The 18,937-nt window shown below is 40.6% G+C and overlaps 1 protein-coding gene across 14 annotated transcripts in view; it reads left to right on the forward strand.

The window, feature by feature from the left end:
• The window catches only part of DOCK3 (dedicator of cytokinesis 3), a 187,548-nt gene that overhangs the window by 40,710 nt on the left and 127,901 nt on the right, over window positions 1-18,937 (forward strand). The gene's annotated exons all lie outside the window — the stretch shown is intronic.

The raw sequence follows: 18,937 nt of genomic DNA on the forward strand, positions 1-18,937 counted from the left end.
ATTGTATGTTTAAAGCATTTGGATGCTCAGTGTTACATAGAAATATTAGGAATGGGAAATATCTACCTTTATGGTAAGGTTTTAATAATTTTTAGTGAACTAAGCCCTAAGAACGGTATGTTGAGCCACAAATGGTAGTGAAACTCTGAATGGTTGTTCCTGGGTCAGTCAAAATAAAGGGAGGTTCTGGATGTGGTCATGCAATCAAAAACTGCTGGAAAGCACAGGCAGAGGAAGCAAGGCTAATTTCAGTTGCTGTTTATCCACATTTTCTTGAGTTCTTGACGTTCTCTTTGAGCAGACTTCTCATAACAGTTTTTTGGTGACTGTTGGAATGAAGAAGGGGAAAATTAATATAAATTTAATCTTTGGAAACTGCTCACATCATTTCTTAAGGGGTGATTGTTACATCTTATTTTCAAGTTAATAGTGATTAATGGCCTTTGGAGAAATATGTTCTTTCAGAAATTCTTTTATCTGTTTCTTAAGGTTTTATTGTTTAATAGAAATTAATCATGCTATGCTTTACATGTAGAAATGTCTTAAAATAGAAGGAATGCAAAGAAAGAAAATAAAATTGGGAGAGGTTTCTGTGAGAGTACTGGAACTCAGTTTCTCACTTTTGTTGTGTTCATCTTCCTGTAAATTCCATGGTTGTTTTGTTTCCTTTTTAATTTAGAGTAGAGCCTTGTGCTTGCTGGTTGGTCATAGATACAGCCTTGGGTTCAATCATAAAAGCTGATTAAATATCAAAAGAATACTGATTGCCAAGTTTGATTTCAAAGTCTTTAGTTGCTGTCATTGCCATCGCTGTACTGTTTAGTGAGCAAGATACTCTGATTGTGTGCTTATCCCTGAAATTATCCTGCTGCCTTTGAGGGGGAAAAATCCATCAGATATGAAGAATTAGCTCCAAAAGGTATTTAGGGCACCCTAACAGTTGATAAAACAAATACTCATTTCTTTTTACTGCCAGTGCTCCCTGCCACCAATAGGTCAAGATGCAGAGTGTTTAGATGAGATCCAATACATATTACAGAGAAAAACTGCCACTGGAATAATGGAAAACATAAATCATGTGTAGGGTTCTATTATTTGCTGATAATATAATGTAGCTCTTTGTATCAGTGCCTTCCTGTGGATGTGGTCTGGAGTTTGTGCTGCTGCAGCTCCAACTCCTGCAGCTGCCAAGGGCACAGTGAGGGCTGGAGGTGCCTGAGCAGTGCCCAGCCAAACCCCCAAACCCTGTATCCCCTGGGCTGGGGCTGCACAGACCCAGGACATCCAGGAGCCTCCCCTGCTGGAGGGATGGGGAGATGTAATAGCTTTGGGCTCAAAGAAATGTAGTTACTTATGGATTTGGTATTTGAGGCCCACTCTTTGGTCAAAGTCTTACCCACAGCAGTTAAGATTGTGTGATTGTGTGACTTGGCACAGGGCTTCCTAGGGCTAATGTAACTATATTAATTCTTTCTTTTCACTGTGTTTTGCTGGGCTGGGTGTGAGTTTTGCAATCTCCCCGAGCTCAAAAAGCTTCTCATAAATCTGGAAGATGCTGAGCCCTGAGTTGGTTATCTGAAGTGTGTGTTTGTTTCAGCAAAGCGACAGAAGTCTGAGTTCAAAGCCCTGTACAGAGCAGGGCAAACAGTGGTGTCTTTTATGTTCTTTGCTGTTCAAGCATTGACTGTTTGATCTAAATTAAATTGTGGTGGATGGAGCAGATTTCAGTTTATTCTTTCTGATACATCCTCAGAGTTGATGGGGTTTGGTGAATGCCTGTTGTGTAGTCTGTGCAGAGGCATTCAGGAGCAGAGCTGAGCCTGCATCGTGTCACAAGCAGAGGGACACCTATTGAACACCTCTCTGGACTCTCCACTGCTGCTGAGAGGGTGGTTTGTCCCCTGCTGTCCCCTCCTGCCTGTGGCAGTGCCACCCACCCTCAGCAGCAGCAGTGGGGTGGGCACACAGCAGCCCTGGGCAGTCACTGGGCAGCGGGCTGGGGGTCTGAGCTTCCCTGCAGTTTGATCAGTGCCCTCCCACTGATGCTTATCAAACATGCAGGTTTTGACTGTGATATTACTGAAAGGGTTTCTTTAATTTAAGAGTAATTATTCCAGCCTTCTTCTGTGAATTAGCTCAAGCTCACTTTACTGTGTACAGGTGCATAAACAGGTGCTAAAGTCCCAGAAGTGATCCCTGTGTTGTGCATTTCCACTCCTATTACTGACAGCATGTAATAATATTTTAGGGTAGGCCAGTAAAGTTTTGAAGGCAGTAATTTTATATTGGGAATCCATCTCTGCCTTTCTCTGTGGTTTTTTTTCCTGAAGTCTCAGAACTTGAGGTAATAATCAATGCAGTCTTTCTGGCCTGTATGTGACCTGGCAGGCTGTGCAGAGTGCACAGGGAAGCTGCCACTTCAAAGGGAGTTCCACAGAGAAGTTGCCACTTTTGAGGAGTAAAGGGGTAACATTTTTGGTACCAGAATTTTTATTGTGACCTGAATAGCTCAAGTTTAATTTGAAGTGCTCGTGGCCAGTTACCTTCCACTGCAGTTTCCCTGCAGGTGAGATTCTGCCCAGTGCTGGTAGGTGCCTTTACTGGTACTGTCAAATGGATTTGTTATTTTCTCATTAAAGGGACATGCTTGGAAAGCTGCTTAGATGGAATTTAATGAACTTCTAAAACGTAGCATAGAATAGTGGCTCGCAATAGCAAAAGAAAATTATCTTATTTTCTGGGTAAATAGGGAAAGTGGAGCAGCAAATGTTTCTTTTTAATCTTTTTGACTGTGTGTTCACTAATGAAAAGGACACTGTAAAGAAACAGGTGTGTGGCAGGTTTTCATTATAGAGTTAATGAAATTACTGTAAATAAAAGTGTTAATTATGGAATAGTTGTTAAAATGGAAGATAGGGAAGAGGAAAATAAGATTTTACTCACTGTGTGGATTTTGGGTTTTTTTCTGTAGCAATCAAACAACTTTATTGTATATAGGTATTATTAGTATTTTAATTTCACTTACCTTAGTGTGTTTTCTTTTTTTTCCTGAATTTTGTTGGGTACTTCTTGCTTTCCTAAGTAACTCGGTTGTTCTTGTTTAGTTGTTACTTTAACTATTATGGAAGAGGACAATAAAAAATTTGTTGACTTAATTTTTTAATTGCAGGAAAAATTGACTGGACAATTTGTTTAGCTGCTAAGGAGTGATGTGAAGAGATGTTGCAGTTATTTCTTGAAGAGGCAGAAGGAATAGGGAAATGGGGATATCCAGTTGCCTTTCAAAAGGGGAAAATATTGTGACCAATTGAGTGCTAAGAAAATACAAACAAACAATAAGTTTTCTGCCAGTTTTTGTCTGGTCCTTGTGTCACAGAACAGAAACAGAATGGCAGTTTGTTTTTGGGGAACTAGCAGCGTCACTGACAAGTTTGGAGTCAGGAGGATGATTTTAATGAGGCACTTAGGCTTGTTGTTGGATTTTGGTGTCACACTCTGAAGTAGCTGGTGAGTGTTCTGTCTCGGAGCTGACAATAATTGCCAGGCTTGTCAGCTCTCACTGTGATTCTGGTGCTGTCATCGTGGAAATCTACATTAGAAACACAGCTAAATGCAAGACTTGTGTTTAACAGTTATTCTGTTAACAGCATAGTATTCTGGAAGGAACAGAATGATGATTTGATATTTCCCTTGAAGCCACTGCATTGCTGTGTTAGATGAAGAACAGAATGCTGGTATTAAAATAGTTGCAGCAAGAGGAAACACAGACATTGTGTACTTTCCTTTTTTAAAAAGAATTCTCTTGTGTGAAGCAATCTAAAATAAATCTTTTCTAGTTGTCAGTTTTATTTATCCTAGAAAAGCCATACCCTGTTTTAAGATATAATTTTTTAACACCTCTAACACATTCCACTACTATTTTCCAAGGGGATTTTTTGTCAGTAAATCTGGGAAATGCATATCTAGGTAGTTGACAGGCTTTGCAAAAGAAAAGCCAGAATTCTCTTACACATGGACAATAGGCTGAACCATTTATACTCCATGTTTATCATTTGTACATTTACTATTTCCAATGCAAACACTGGTACTATCTCAGCTGCTTTTTGGAGAACATTTTTGGGCAGTGGATGGCACCATTTTCTAATGGAGTTCCTCCATTTTATTAGAGGAAATGAAAGATCTGTGCCTTATGGAACATCTTTTGCTAGAGCTCCTCAAGTTGGTTTGGCCAGGACCTTCTGATGGGTTGAATAATCTAAGCCATCACCTTTCCTTTCCTGATTTCTTCTACCCCTCTGCCCTATGATGTTGAACCTCTTTACCAGTTTGAACTCAGTCTAACAAAAAAAAAAAATTGATTTTCTTGCATATAAGTGGCTGTGCAGAGGAAAGAAATGTGATTTTATAGCTCCTGCCGTGGGAAGGATTGCAGTGCAGCTTCATCCATATTGTGAAGCAGAAGGCAATTCAGACAGGAATTTCTGGTGGATTAAATGGGCTGTGCTGCCACAGTGCTAAATTTCAATGTCATAACTGAGTGGTTACCAAGAAAAGGAATTTTTATATTATTGGTAATAGTCTAATGGCAGATTTATTATTTTTGTAACTGCAGACTCTTCTATTGTGGAACTTGGATTATTGCTGTGCTTGTTATCTCCATCATGGAGTTTCAGCTTTAAAAATCAGAAAGAATTAGGTGAAGAATGTTCACCTGGCTCACAGGGAGTTTTTCTGCTGTGTCTTCAGTTATACATGCACAGAATCACAGAACTGGGCAGGTTGGAAGGAATTTCTGGTCATCTCCAGTTCAACCTCCTCCCCAAAGCACACCCTATTAGAGCAGGTTGGTGAGGGTCTTGTGCAGTTGAGGTTTGAATATTTTTGAGGAACCCACAACATCTCTTGGAAAAAGTCTATCCTAGATTTTGGCCACCCACAAGGGAAAAACATCTTCCTTTTATCTAGTTGGAATTTCTGGTGTCTGATGCTATGAACTAACCCTCCCTTGACACAATGATTAAAGAAATTAAGTGTAGAATTAAATCTAGCATTTACTAAGTGGTTTAAAACCAGATGAATTGATAAGAAAGCAATTGAAAATGGAGAATTTTTATTCAGTGCTGCTGGCTGTAATAGGACCTGCAGGGATGTGTTCCAGTCTGTTACTCACTAGTCTTTTTAATAGCAATCAGGGAAAAATCAGTGACATAGAAATTGCTGATGATGCAGAAATAGGAAGTTAAGCAATGATTAGGTCAGAAATGGTGTGGGTTCTGTCAGACACTTGGCTCAATGAAACAGCCCTGACTCCAATAGATCCAAATATAGCAAGGCCCCACAGATGGTGTTTGTGTCCTGAGGTGCAGTGACACTCAACAGGATGGAACATTACCATGGCAGAGCAATCCAACAGCAGCCTCTTCCCTGCTTCTGACAGCTAAGAGGATCAGAAGTCTTGCCTTTCTAGACAGGGGGCATCTGGACTTGCAGAGGGGGAGAATAATTGAAGAATTCTCTGTATAAATGAATGAGGTGATTGCTGGGCAGCTGTTCCTGATTCTGCAGTGTCCTCTTCAGAATGGATGGGGAGCAGCCAGAGAGGCTCAGGGTGATCCATGATGGGAGGGGGAGCCTGGATGGATCTCCAGGGAATCCAGTGCATCTGAGTCCTTACAGTGAGTTAAGCTCCACCTTTGGCATTTTCAACATGTGCTTGTGTTGCCTGGTAAAAAAAATGTATCTGCAGCAGTGGATATTTTGCAGCCTCTCAAAAATTCAGGACTTTTTGGACCATATGAGTCACAGTTTTTTTCTGAAGCCTGTGCTCAATCTTCTCTCCTGCTTGTTATTCCTTATCCTATTTGCCATGAACAAGGGGAAGAGCTCATTCCATTTCTCTTTCCTGCAAGTTTTTGATTTAAATTATTTTTGTAATTTTGTCATTTCTAGTCTAAAAAGTCAGAGTCAAATCCAACCTTTAAAAAATACGATGTTTTCTGGATATTTTCATTATTGCTCGAAAGAATTACCTGTTTATCCATGTCTTCTTGATGTATAATAGATAAAAATAGAAAGATAAATAAATAAATAAAAGTGAGAATAATGTTCCAGCAGAAACCTGACAGAGTGAAGAGATTACTTTGCACATTTGTTGAGACAAACTGCAGAAGCTGAGTGAGGAGTCAGCCTATTGTGACTTCTAAATGGGTGTGTGGAGGAGGGTTGCAGGTACTGATTGATAATTGTGGTAATCTGTCAACAATCTGTCAGTTCTCTCCAAGAAAAAAAAGGAGGACAAATCCCAGTGTTTACAAAGCAGAGCCATGCAAATTTGGAGTAGTATTGAAGGCACTTGTTAATAATTAGGGTGATTAGCAATAGATTAATCACGGAAAGCAGTTGTTTCTTTATTACTGATATCTTTAAAACAAGACTGGATTGTATTTTAGATGATTTGTTGCCACATTATCCTGGAGGAAGTACGTTGCAGCAATCTGTGAGCAGGTTTCTGTGGCATGTGCCCTGCAGGAAGTCAGACTAGATAATCACAATAATCCTTTATAGTCTTGGAATGGATGAATCTTTAAATCTGTTTAGTCAGGAGCAGCTGTGTTGAAAAACAGCATTACTAAAATACAAAAAAAATGATGCTGTGAGGTCGGGGATGTGCTGCTCTGATGTGTTTTACATTCTTCCAGGCAAGAGCATTGTATGCAAAAGACAAATGGTTTTTTAGGAGTCTTTGTCTAGTGATGCCTTTCAGAGATGAAGTGCTAATTCTTGTACCCCTTTAAACACATTCTTTGTGGTTTTTGATGACTTATCTCCTTGGTGAGGACAGGCTTTTTGGCTATTTATATAGAAACTGTGGAAGAGATTGACATTCAATACCTTTTTTTTGGGCTTTCCTACGTTTCAAACACTGCAGGGAACAGCAGATATTTTGGATATCCTTGAGTGGGAGATCACCAGAAATGGTTCTGTTGCCTGGTAAAGGTGTCAGGGGGAGTCAGGCCGGTTCCTGTGCCTTTCAGGCAGGTTTGGCAGCTGCAATCAGCTGTGTCCTGGAGGGCCCTGCTCTGCCAGACGTGCCAGGCAGCAAATAATGCTGCTGACATTGCTTGGCTGTCATTTATTAACTGGAGCTTTTCACCATTCTCCCTGGGCAGTGATGTTTTTCTGCCTTTCCATTTGGCTTTTGTCTGTGGAGCATCCTGAGCCCCAGTGAAAACGCCCAACTTCCACCTCAGAAGGTGACCCTATTTAAATTAGATGGAAAAAAGCTCAGGAACTACCTGCACTCCACACTGACAGGAATGCTTTGGTACTGTTTTTTAGAATAATGAAATGCCCAGAGTCAAAAAACATGGTTTTGTTCTGGCATAACTGGGATCTTTGTTTAAAATCTGCAGTTTTAACAAGTGCCAGCCACAGGTCCCTTTACAAATATTTGCACTGCTTTTGTCACATACATGAAACAAACATTTTTAAATTGAAGAGGCTGGAATTAATTCTTTATCCTGGGAGTTTTACCTGTTTTCTCTTAGCTTTTTATTTGTAATTCTGTCTCTCATCTTTGAACTATTTTAATTTTTTATTTACCAAAAACTTGAATATTTTACAGAATGACTGAAAGCAAATATTTAAAAACAGGCTTTATTTATAATTTACATCCTATTTGCTGCATTCTGCTTTTCTTTTTTGTGCTTTTTGTTTAACTGCTAAATTGTAATTTGTTTTCACTCCTGCTGTATTATGGGATGGCTATCAGCTCAGTGCCAGAGTTTAAAGCTCCTCAGCTTCACATGTTCTTTCATGGGGTGAAGTAGCTTAGCTTGCATTTGAATCAGTTGTTATTTTCCCTGTATTTTTCCTGAGGCCATGTGTGGAGCTGCAGAAGAAATGACTTGTTTATATAAATCTTACTTTGATGGATCTGAAACCCAAACTCTCCTCTCACAGACTCTCTGAGTAGATCCTACAGTGTAATTCCATTTGTTTTTTATTCTCTGGAGGCATCATCCCCCAAACATGGGGGTCTCTGCCCCTGCCCACAGCCACCACTGCAAGGCTCAGAACTGTCCTGCCTTCCCCAATACTCCTGCTCTCACAGGCTTTGTGTCCATGACCCCTCTGAGATGGAGGCTGTAGGAAAATGCTGCTGGTCATTGCCACAGCTGCTATTCTGATCTTCCTCTTTAGAAACCTTTTGTTATTATGTATAAACACTAAATCCAGACTTGAACAAGGGAGAGAACAGTTACATAGTCACTGGTAACAGCTGCTGGTTCAAGTGTGTGCATCCCTTTATTCTGCACCTCATTTCTCCTCCTGTCATGCTCCAAATTAGGAACAGCAGAGATGTTTTGCAGAAATGAGCTGTGGCTCCTGCATTTATTTTCTCTCTTTTTTTTTTTTTTTTAATAATGGTGGGAGGCACAAAATGTGTCTGAGCCACCATTGAGCATTACTGTTAAAACTGTTGATAAATCAACAGGAGTTTGCATATACTGAAATAGCTCAAAGAGCCATAAAGAATCATTACTTCAGTAATGAGAAAATCCTCATGTGTAATGGAATTTTGATTTTCATACTCTCACAATTTTATGTTTCATTTCTGGTGTTTGAACAGAAATAACTGCATTATAATGCACAATAGAAACAGAAAATTTTGAAATTGTAGGTTTAAGTTAGAAAACAACTTGGGTGATCAGCTTCCCTTCCAAAAAATCCTGAGCTTCCAAATAAGGTGTACATAATTTCAGTGCATCTTAATCTTAGAAAAGAGTTGTGCTGTTTTTTGAACTCTGCCAAGTTATTATTTTATATATCTATTTTATAAAGACAAAATTAGGGCTTCCAGGAAGGATTAGAGTTGTACTAAACATCTGTGTGGAGCAGTAGAAATGGATCAATCTCTATTGGAACTGCTGGGTAAAAGTGCTACTGATTCCCTTGGGAAGGGTTTTCCTCTGCTGGGCAGGGGTCTCAGACTTTGCAAACCCACAGACTTTTTTTCCTTAGAACTGTTCCTTTGAAGCTGAAATTGTCTCTTTTAGAGAACTGAAAATTACTGGAACCTGTCTATGAGAGGCATAGTTGAAATGGCATTACTGTTTTGAATTTCCATTATACAGTTTAGTTGGAAAACCACTGCAATCCAGTCAGCAATTTTCTTTAGGGATTCACAGAAGTGTTGGAAGACAAATGGTGGCACCATGCCCAGGATCATTAATTACAAAATGCACTAATCAAACCAGTTTGCAAATAATGGTCTGTGTTCTGTATTTTGTGGGAATAATGGTGTGTGTTTTGCTTGTGGTATTCTTTCTTAGTGTTTTAAGTGCCCCTAATGCTACTTTAAAGTGGCTTTTGGCAAAATCTTCTCTAACATAATGAACTTATGTTATATGACCTACAGGGACCCTGACAGAGACAAAAAATTGTTAAAAATGTTCAAGATGACTCGTACTGACCCAGTCCTGCAGATTCTGGGACTTCTTTTGAACTTTTTTCTCTGAAAAAATTGCTGTTTGTCAGGTCCAAAGCACTAATACTCCTTCTAGAGCCCTCCAATGTGTGAAGGAGAATATTAATTTTGTGCCCTGTGGGACAATGTGTGAGAGGAGCTGGGAAAAGGGTGAAAGTATCAGGTTGTATCCTTGAACCCCACTGGATGTGAAGTTGCCTGTTAAGAATGTAAATAGCATTGGAAGAGCAGATGTTTGATTTAAATGCAGTGGAAATGCTTAAGGGAGAAAGTATTTTTCAGCTTGAAAATTTGGCACAGTAAGGCACTGCTAAAGGGAAGTTTCTGACAGAACTTGTAATATACTGTAATCAGTTTGAATTTCTTCAGAGATATTTATCATGCAAGTTCTAACTTAGCGTGACTATTATCAATTAGTTTGGATGTTAATTATTTATTAAGACCACTTCAATAAATATGTCATGTTTATTCAAAGTGTAAACAAAAGTATTTAACTCTACTTTAAAACTGATGTGAAAGGTAATATAATTCTCTGTCATGCAGAAAACAACCTTAAAATACTGATTTTGGTGGAGAGATGTGTTGTATTTGCAAAAGAACGTAGCCATTAGTTGTGGGTAGGAAGATTTCTTCTGAATACTTTCATTTCTTTTGCATTTGAATGATAGTAAAAAGTCTTCTGACAGTGTGAAATATGGAGGCATCCACACTTATAAAAGGAACAGAAGCACTGTTGGATAGCAGAATGTTTTTGTTTGGTGCTTCCAGGTGCATGGCACCAGTCAGTACCAAATGCAGCATCTTCCTCAAGTCCTGCAGCTTTAGGTCTTTGGCAGGTGAAGGTCACACAGGTTCCCCTTTTCCACTCCAGCAGGATAAGGGGTCTGCTGGCACTCAGTGCTTCCAGCAGGAGCATTTTGGGTGGCTGTGCTGAGATGCCAGCAGGAGGCTGCCAGGGCTCCTCCAGCCACATGTACCAATATTCCAAGCCTTGTGGGAGCAGAATTTCTGATGGGAGAAGAAATACCTTTGCTGTATTTCAGGACCATCAGTTCTCCCTCTGGAAGGGCTCACATGATTCAGCAAATGTTTTTTGGAAAGAAAAGGTCCATTATGGCTGTGGTTTTAATATAAGCAGGAGGCACAAGTGTATGAGGAAGATGGAAGGTGATGGTGAGAGCAGGGAACATTTGGTACCAATTCTAGTTCTGCTTCTTAAAGCTCCTTCTCTGCTGGGACCTCATGTTTACAAACAGGGGAGGACACTCTGGGGATGTGAAGGTCAAAGGTGTCCTTGGCAGCAGTGACCTGGAGGTGGGAGAGCTCAGGATGCTGAGGGGAGGGAGCAGGACAAAAAGCAGGATAACAGCCTGACAAAAGATCACAGTGGGAAAAGGAAATCTCTTCCTGGTTTTGGGCTCTTTCCTTGGTGTATTGCCTTTGAGAAGGCTAACTTAGCTAGTCTTGTTAGTCATACTTCTGAAGAAATATGATAAAGCAGAATGAGTTGCCTTCATGTTCTGTCCTAACACATCTGTGTCATGATGGAGGCATTCAAGACTGGAGGGAATCATCCTTAATTAAATAGCAAAAGCCTTGCATGCATATGTTTTTTCCTCAGAATGGAATTTTATCCTAAATGGTACATTCTTACATTTAAGAATGTCTAGAACAAGATGTTCTTATAACATAAAAACAAATAAGTACATTCAACATCCAAAGGATTTGGAACTGAATTAAATCAATGTAATATGAATTGAAAAGGGGTGTTAATGTCACTTGTTTTGCAGTATTATCAAAATGAAGAATTAAACCTCTAAGTTTATCCCTTTCAAGTCCATTTCCATCAGCTTTGTTAGAAGTTTATGATGATGTTAGGAAATGAGGTTAATGTTGCTGTTGCTCCTAAAGGTTTAGGAACTCAATTCACTCTCAGCCCAGCAATGGAAAGCTGCAGGCTGTGCCACGATCCCCTTAGGTGGGGTTGCTGCAGCCCTCAGCTGGCAGCAGCCAGGGTAGGGCTGTGCTTTAGACAGAGGGCAACTTGGGGGAATTCCTTCAACCAATTTTTTCCTCTTCTCATAGTAATTATCCCACAGAGCCCCTTATATTTTTCCTGGAGAAGACCAGCTCCCTTCTTTGCATCTGATTTTTGTTGTTAACCAAAAAAGCTAAACAATGCTAATTAACCCCAGAATACCTGGCTCATGCTGGCCAAGGTGCATTTCCTGATGATGATGTTTAAGAGCAGCAACAGCATATGAATACTGATAGTGAGAAGTGTCAGACACCAGAATTGTCTTAGATTTGTTTTAACTTCTTTCTGTAACTGTTAAATGTTGTCATCTTGTGCTTGTCCCAAGTTGCTGTATTAGACAACTCAGGCATCTGAAGCTGTAAATAAAGAAGAGATATGAGAGTCAAGATGCACATCTTGACTGCCAGGGAGTGTAATAACTTGTACTCAGAGCTATTTACATGTGTGGCATAATTGATGTTTAGAGTGGAGAAGTTGTTTGTACTATACTGAGTTGCTATAAATAAAAATAGGCTCTGAATTGCACATTAGTGTGAGTTTATCATTTAAGGTCTGTGAGGTGATACAAACAAATAGGAGAACATTTCTCTTCTTGAAGAAGAGCAATAGATTGAGACTAACCCTTTGTATAAACATTTTTCTTCATAATATTCTGTGGAGAGCTCTGAACTGAGAGGGGTTGGTTTGTTAAATAGAGAACATTGTGCCAACAGGTTTAAATAGTACCCACTGTCCCTCACGGCAGATCTGAGGAAAAGCTTTTTCAAGGCAAAAGAGCTTTGCTGACATTGTGAGGATTGTCCTCCTGTGTCCTGCTGTTCCTTAAGTGCCTGCAGTGCTACCTGGGCTCCCCCCTGCAAGGGGTTTAAAGCTGGGAAAGGCTGTAGGGTGTTTGTTTGGTTTGCAGCAGATAAAAGATACCACCAGGTTTTGGGTGTGTTGGCAGATAGCTTTGATTTAAATACACCATTTTGATTTTGGAGCAAAACAAACCATTATTGGTTTTGGTTTATCGTAAAGAATTTGAATACATTTAATTTATATTTTTTTAATGTACAATCCAATCCATTGGAGTTCTGAAATTATTTTGGAGGCAATCCATTTGTTGCTTTGCTGCACAAGGTTTCTGGTAAAGCATATTAAATGCTCCTCAGGAGAGGGGGAGGTCAGCACAAGCACTGCACAAATGGAATTTCTAATACATTTAGGAGACATGGGGGGAATAAGGAGGGGGGAGAAGTTTGCATATGCACTGCTAGTGTGAGGTGCCTGGATCCAATCGGCTTCTCTGTGATTTAGGGCTTCATATCACAGGCTTCATTCTTCTGAGAATTTAGTTTTATTTTGCAGCTCAGGGAAAGCCAGGATTGTTGCTTTCTCCTTGGATTGTTGCCAAGAGTGCAAGGAACCTTTTTGTGAAGTTACTGATGTAAATTCAATATATCTTTCAGCTTTTGAGCTATTTGGAAGAAGCATAAGGACATAGTATATCTAGAAAAAAATTACTACTGAAGTATGATATATGGTAATTCAGGCAGGTTATTTAATCTAATAGAAAGGAAAAGCTTGTAGCAACATCTCTGTTTATCTTGTACAGGCTTTGTTTTGTTGGTTATTCTCTGTTTTGGCTTTCTTTATTGATGCTACATCATTCTTTTTACTGCTAAAGTTCTTCCCTTGTCACATGTCAGTATTTTAAGGTATTTTACTCATTTTCAATAGCAAAAGTCTGAAGTTATTTATTCTGTCTCTCTGATTACTGGGCTTTATTACAAACTGTAAATTGAAATGCCCTCTGTGAATACAGTAGAGAATCAATTTAGATAGATTTTTATTGGAGTAAATAATTTCTGTTTGAAGCTGAAAGTTATGAATATTCATAAGACAAAATAAGTACAATTCATAATAATGCATCCTTATGAATAAATTGAGGACTAATAAATAGAGACTTTCAGGATAGAAGAATGAAAATAAACCTAAACTGAGATGCCTTTCTCAATCTGTTACTTGATTTGGAAGACTTATGTTGTTTATTGGGCTTGACAATTGTAGAGGCCTTTTCCCACCTTAACATTTCTATGATCCAGTGACTCTCAGTGTTTAATGGTGTCCTGTCAGAGAGGGGTGAGCTCAAACCCAGCCTCCTCTGGAAACCCCAGGATGCTGCCTCAACCCTTAGTAAATGGAGTTAGTAGTTTAATTAGGAGAAATTGTAATTTCTTAACTTTATTCTTGCTGGATGTTATTTTCACTTAGTTGTTGTTTGTATTTTTTTAAGAGTTTTTAAAGTCCATTTTAGTTCTGTAATCCAAGAGGACCAGCTGTCTAGGCACATATGGAGAACTGATGAATATGTGCAAGTATTAATTGTGTTCTCAAATTGCTTTTTCTGTGGGTGCCAGTCAGGACACCTGTGTACTGTCCACATCTCCCACACAACTTTTTAGCTCTTTCCTGTTTTTGTGACAACTTTGTGTTGACCTGTAGTCTGACCTTTATTGATCAACAGGCACTTGATGTATTAATACTCTCTAATTCGATAGGTGAAGTTTAAGGTTTGCATAGTAATGATATTACAGATTTTGAGTAACACTAAACTATAAATATTGCAAAGATCTTTAAATTGCAACAGAGTTTTAATACAAAGTAATTTGCTTAATTAAAATCATCCTGACAAAACTGAGAAAAAAGGCAGGATTTTTGTGTTGTTTCTAGCTTTAGTATTTCCTTTCATGTGCTGATGGTGCTTGCAGGCTTTAATATCTAATGTAGATACCAAAAGCCATAACAAGGAACATGGGAAAAGCTGCTCACTTGCTTTTATAAGGAAAATAATTTTTTGCGCCCTTCTCCCCCATTACAGCTTAAGGCAGTTTTATAGGGAATGTCTTAAGGGACTGCTCTTGAGAGAGGCAAAATCCTGACTTTACAGTGGTGGTAAATGAAGTCATGGTAACAAAGTGCCTATAAATAGGTCATTGCTGTAATATACCGGTCTGTTATATATTTCCATATGATGTGGAATTTATTTAGAGAAGATGACAGAGGCAGCCATGGTGTTCCAAAGGCACCTGAGGGAACGCAGGGAAGCGGGGCCTGCTCTGTGCTCGGCTGTGTGGGGGTCTGGCCCAGCCGGGATCCCGAGCTCTGTGCCGGGTGCTGGCCTGGCACGCTGTGAGGGCAGGGGCCGGTCCGGGCACGGTGCGAGGGGCGAGGCCGGTCCGGGCACGGTGCGAGGGGCGAGGCCGGTCCGGGCACGCTGTGAGGGGAGAGGCCGGTCCGGGCACGGTGCGAGGGGCGAGGCCGGTCCGGGCACGGTGCGAGGGCGAGGCCGGTCCGGGCACGGTGTGAGGGCAGGGACCGGTCCGGGCACGGTGTGAGGGCAGGGGCCGGTCCGGGCACGGTGTGAGGGGCGAGGCCGGTCCGGGCACGGTGCGAGGGGAGAGGCCGATCCCAGCTGCCCCCACAGGGCTCTGCCCAGCCAGGGAGGCTCTGGGACAGCAGCTTTGGGGCAGGGAGATGAGGGGGAAAAGGGAGAAACAGCCCCACAGACACTGGAGCTGAGCAGGGGGACGTGAACAGGCAATGGAGATGGGATCCATGCTGGGATTCGCACTGGGATCTGTGTGGGCAGAACCCACCCTGGCACAGGGGAAAAGTGGAAGGAGAGAGAGAGAAGCAGGGCAGAGCTGCCACGGACTGACCCGTCCATTTTGTCATGGTACGGAGGAAGTGATTCTGTGAAGGATGGAGGAGTTTGGGAGTAAAGGGAAAAAACGATGGGCTTGGGAAGGGGGTGCTTGAGGACAAGGGCTCTTTGTGTCTTCGTATCTCCCGCCCGACTCTGTTGGAATGGCGATAAATAAATTCCCTGAGGGAGTTCTCTTGTCCTGGGATGGTGGTAGGTGAGTGAGGTCCCTGTCTTTATTTCAACCCACAAATATTGTCATTTCCTCCCCCTGCCCTGGTCTGTGGGAGAGGGGCCCGGTGGGAGAATCGCCGTGTTAAAACCGAGAGCAGGCTCCCGGTACTTAAGTGATTTCAGCATTTATTATAAGAAAAAGAAAGGCCTAAAGCAAGGGGGCCCGCGGGCCGAGCAGAGACGGTCCGGTCGAGGATGGAGCTGCGCCGGTGCTGGGGCTGCTCAGCAGCGCAGGCCCCGATGTTCCAGAGGCAGCGGCACGGATTCAGTGGGTCAGAAGCCCCTTTTTATCTTGTTTTTTTTTGTCCCTTTAGATTGTTTTTTTTTTCTATCCTTCATTTGCATGAAGGTTTAAGGCGCTCGATTGGCCCATTACCGTTCTGTCCAGGCTGGCTCGTTTCGTTGGGGGTGATGCACTTTACCTAGGCGTAATACGGTACGTTGAGTATCGTATTTCTTATAACTACTCTTTAACCTCTTTTACAATATAATAACCAAACTACATGCTTAACGGTCTATCAACTATTTTACAACAGTTTATAACTTATTTTTAGCACTCCACACCAAACGCACCTTTTGGCGTTTGAACTCCACAGAGTTAATGCAGAGTCCTTAAAAGAAAAAAAATACTGCCAGAATTGCACTTTTTGATGCATAGCTGCACATCTGAAGATTATCCAAACATTGATTAGTGTGACTTGTTAGTTATAATGGATCAAAGAAATACAGCACATGTTTTTGTATCTGGGGATAGTAAAATGAGGCAAGAAGATGTGTTAGAGGACTTGTGTTGCTTGTGAGGAGAGTCCCAATTCATTAAAGCCATCCAGGTTCTTTGTTTGTGACTCATTTTAGTTATTACCATAAAAGTTCTGCAGAAATACTTAATTTTATATTCCAAATTTGCCAAATATGTTTATAAATGCACACAGCAGGTCATTCTGCATGGACTGATAAGGTGCTCTTTGCTTGGGAGCTTGTGATAAAGCCAGCTGAAAAAATGAGAGGTTAGAGATTGTATGAAAATTAACTGTGAAACAGAATGAATGTTTACACATCAGACTAACTTGCACGTCTTTTATTTAACTGCTAACAAGATGATAAAGTTTCAGGTTTATTTATGGTGCTACTCTTAACTAAAATGGAAGGATTTTAATGCTTAAAATTTGGGGGGGCAGAGGGGATAGTTTCTGAAATGTGGTGTCTGGGGCAATCTCTAATACAGGTTTTTTACACAGGGGTAGGAATCCTGAGTAACTTAGCTTAGTGTTGAATTTTGAAGGGTTTTTTTTTTCATCTTGAAAGAGAGAAGTCATTAAAATGTGAGTACCTTCTTCCTTCCTTCCTTCTGTCCCATGAGAGAAGGGGCTGGGCTCATTAGTCCCTGGGCTCCTGTAGTGTGAGGAGCGATGTTAGAAACTGATTTTGGACTGCTTCAAACTCCCTTCTGCCTGCAAGCCTGGGATTAAGCCACTTTCAATTCTGTTCTAGCTCTGCTTTCTCTCTCATGAGCTTTTTCCTTCACTCTCATGCATCTTGCATCTATGGTTCTTTGTAACAGTTTCCCTGAGATCACAGCCACAGCTCTGCTGCCTTTCACTTTCTCTTCTTCCCTTCCTTGCCCTGCACCCTGGGTTTTCTGGAAGGATACCCTGTGTTTAGCTCTCTCTCAACACTTGTGCATTCAGTTTAAAGCAGGTGAAACACTTGTGTTCTGTAGTCTCCTTTATTTGTATTTAAAGCACTTCTGGTACTCCTTGGCTTGTATAAAGTGACTGTTTAAACATAACCATAGAACATACTGTAATTAACCAGCATGGTGTTCTGGACCTGCCTGCTTTGATAGCCTTAAACCACATTACAGGAGTGAGAAAGAGCCTCTCGTAGCAGGTTTACTTGGGAAGTCAGAACATGATGGTTTGGGACCTAATTCTCATGATAATTTCATTCCCAACTGTTTTATTATTAAAATAAACAGTTAATAATAATTTACTATTTTGATACTGCCAAACTCAATTGTTTTCATCTTGTGTTTTAGAAAGTGACAACCTCTTATTGTTCACATAAATAGCATATAAAAATGGACATTTCCCATACCTACTGTCATTGGCAGCTTATATAGGATTTACTTGTGACCACATTTAGTAATAAAACCTAAACACAATGGAGTCATTTTAAGCTTATCAGCTATGCATGTTTATCTTCCTTGCATAAATTTTTCAGCCCCAGAAATTTATGTCTTTCTCTCAGGTCTAGTGTCTGTTTTTCTTTCTTTCAAGTGGGACCAAAACCAGTATTGATGCAGAGTTGAAAGATTGTGCATCTTTTCATCTCCAAATTGTTTGATAGGAACAACTGATGATGCCATCTGTGCTTAACCTGCTTCAGCAAAACAGATGTGTAATGAGGTTCAGAGAAATTAAAAAATGCTTATCAAAATGGATTGCATTGATGTCTGTTTTCCTAAGTCATGCAGATCTAGTGGTCTTATAGGAAAACAAACTCAAGTAGGTGGAAGTTCTTTTTTCATCTCATCTCAGCTATTTTTGGTAAACAAGTGAAAAACACTTGTTCTAATAATGTGTTGCAACAGAAAACACTTATGTTTCTCTTTGTGGATGTTCCCCTCTCAGATGTAATCTGGGTAGATGCAGGTGTCTGTGTTTAGAGGGCTTTTATAACCCACTCATGCAGAGGCAGAGATGTGATCAAGGCACTGCCAGCTGATCCAGCCTCCATGTCAGTCCCTCCACTCGCTGTTTTCCCAAGTGACATTCACTCAAACACTTCAGGCTTTGCAGAGCCAAGGGATGGAGCTCAGCTGTACAAAGAGCAGCATCCAGCTGCTTCAGGAGGTCTTGTTTTCCTTCTTGGCCTCATCTTTGGTGGCACCTTGGCTATTTTATGCAGTATTGGAGACTGGATGGAGATGAGCCCCCTTGGCACACAGTCCTGACCCAGCACAGAGACAAAAGGGACAAATGTCCTTATTTTATCTTATGAGTGGCCTTGGTTGTTGGCCTTAAACTTTCCTTTTTGGGGAATTCACATACTTTTTTCCCCTGCAGGAAATAACTATATTTCCACTTCTGTCTGATTTTGGGGGATTTGGTTTTGGTGATGTGGGTTTTTTCCCATAATGGAGTAAAACCAATTTTTTTGGAAAGGATTCCAGTGTTAGTTGGGGAAATCCTTGGGGATATTTTCTGTTTGTCTTTACTGATAGTGGTGGTGTGGGGGTTTTTTATTATCTATGGTAATTTTTCTCTTTCAAAGTAGTTTTCCTGGTGGATTTTATCATTAATTGCTTTAGTCCTTTTTAGAGTGCCAGGTAATGAATTTTCACACACCCACCCCCCTCATACCTGGCTGAACTTTAGTAACTGGAATATCACAAATAATTTCAAAATGCCTTTTTGTTGTGGTGACTCATTGCTGACTGCTCAGAGCCATTCACTTAGCTGCTGATAGAAGTAAACTTTTTCAC

The sequence above is a fragment of the Zonotrichia leucophrys genome, chromosome 12, assembly GCF_028769735.1.
Source record: "Zonotrichia leucophrys gambelii isolate GWCS_2022_RI chromosome 12, RI_Zleu_2.0, whole genome shotgun sequence".
NCBI classification, from domain to species: Eukaryota; Metazoa; Chordata; class Aves; order Passeriformes; family Passerellidae; genus Zonotrichia; species Zonotrichia leucophrys.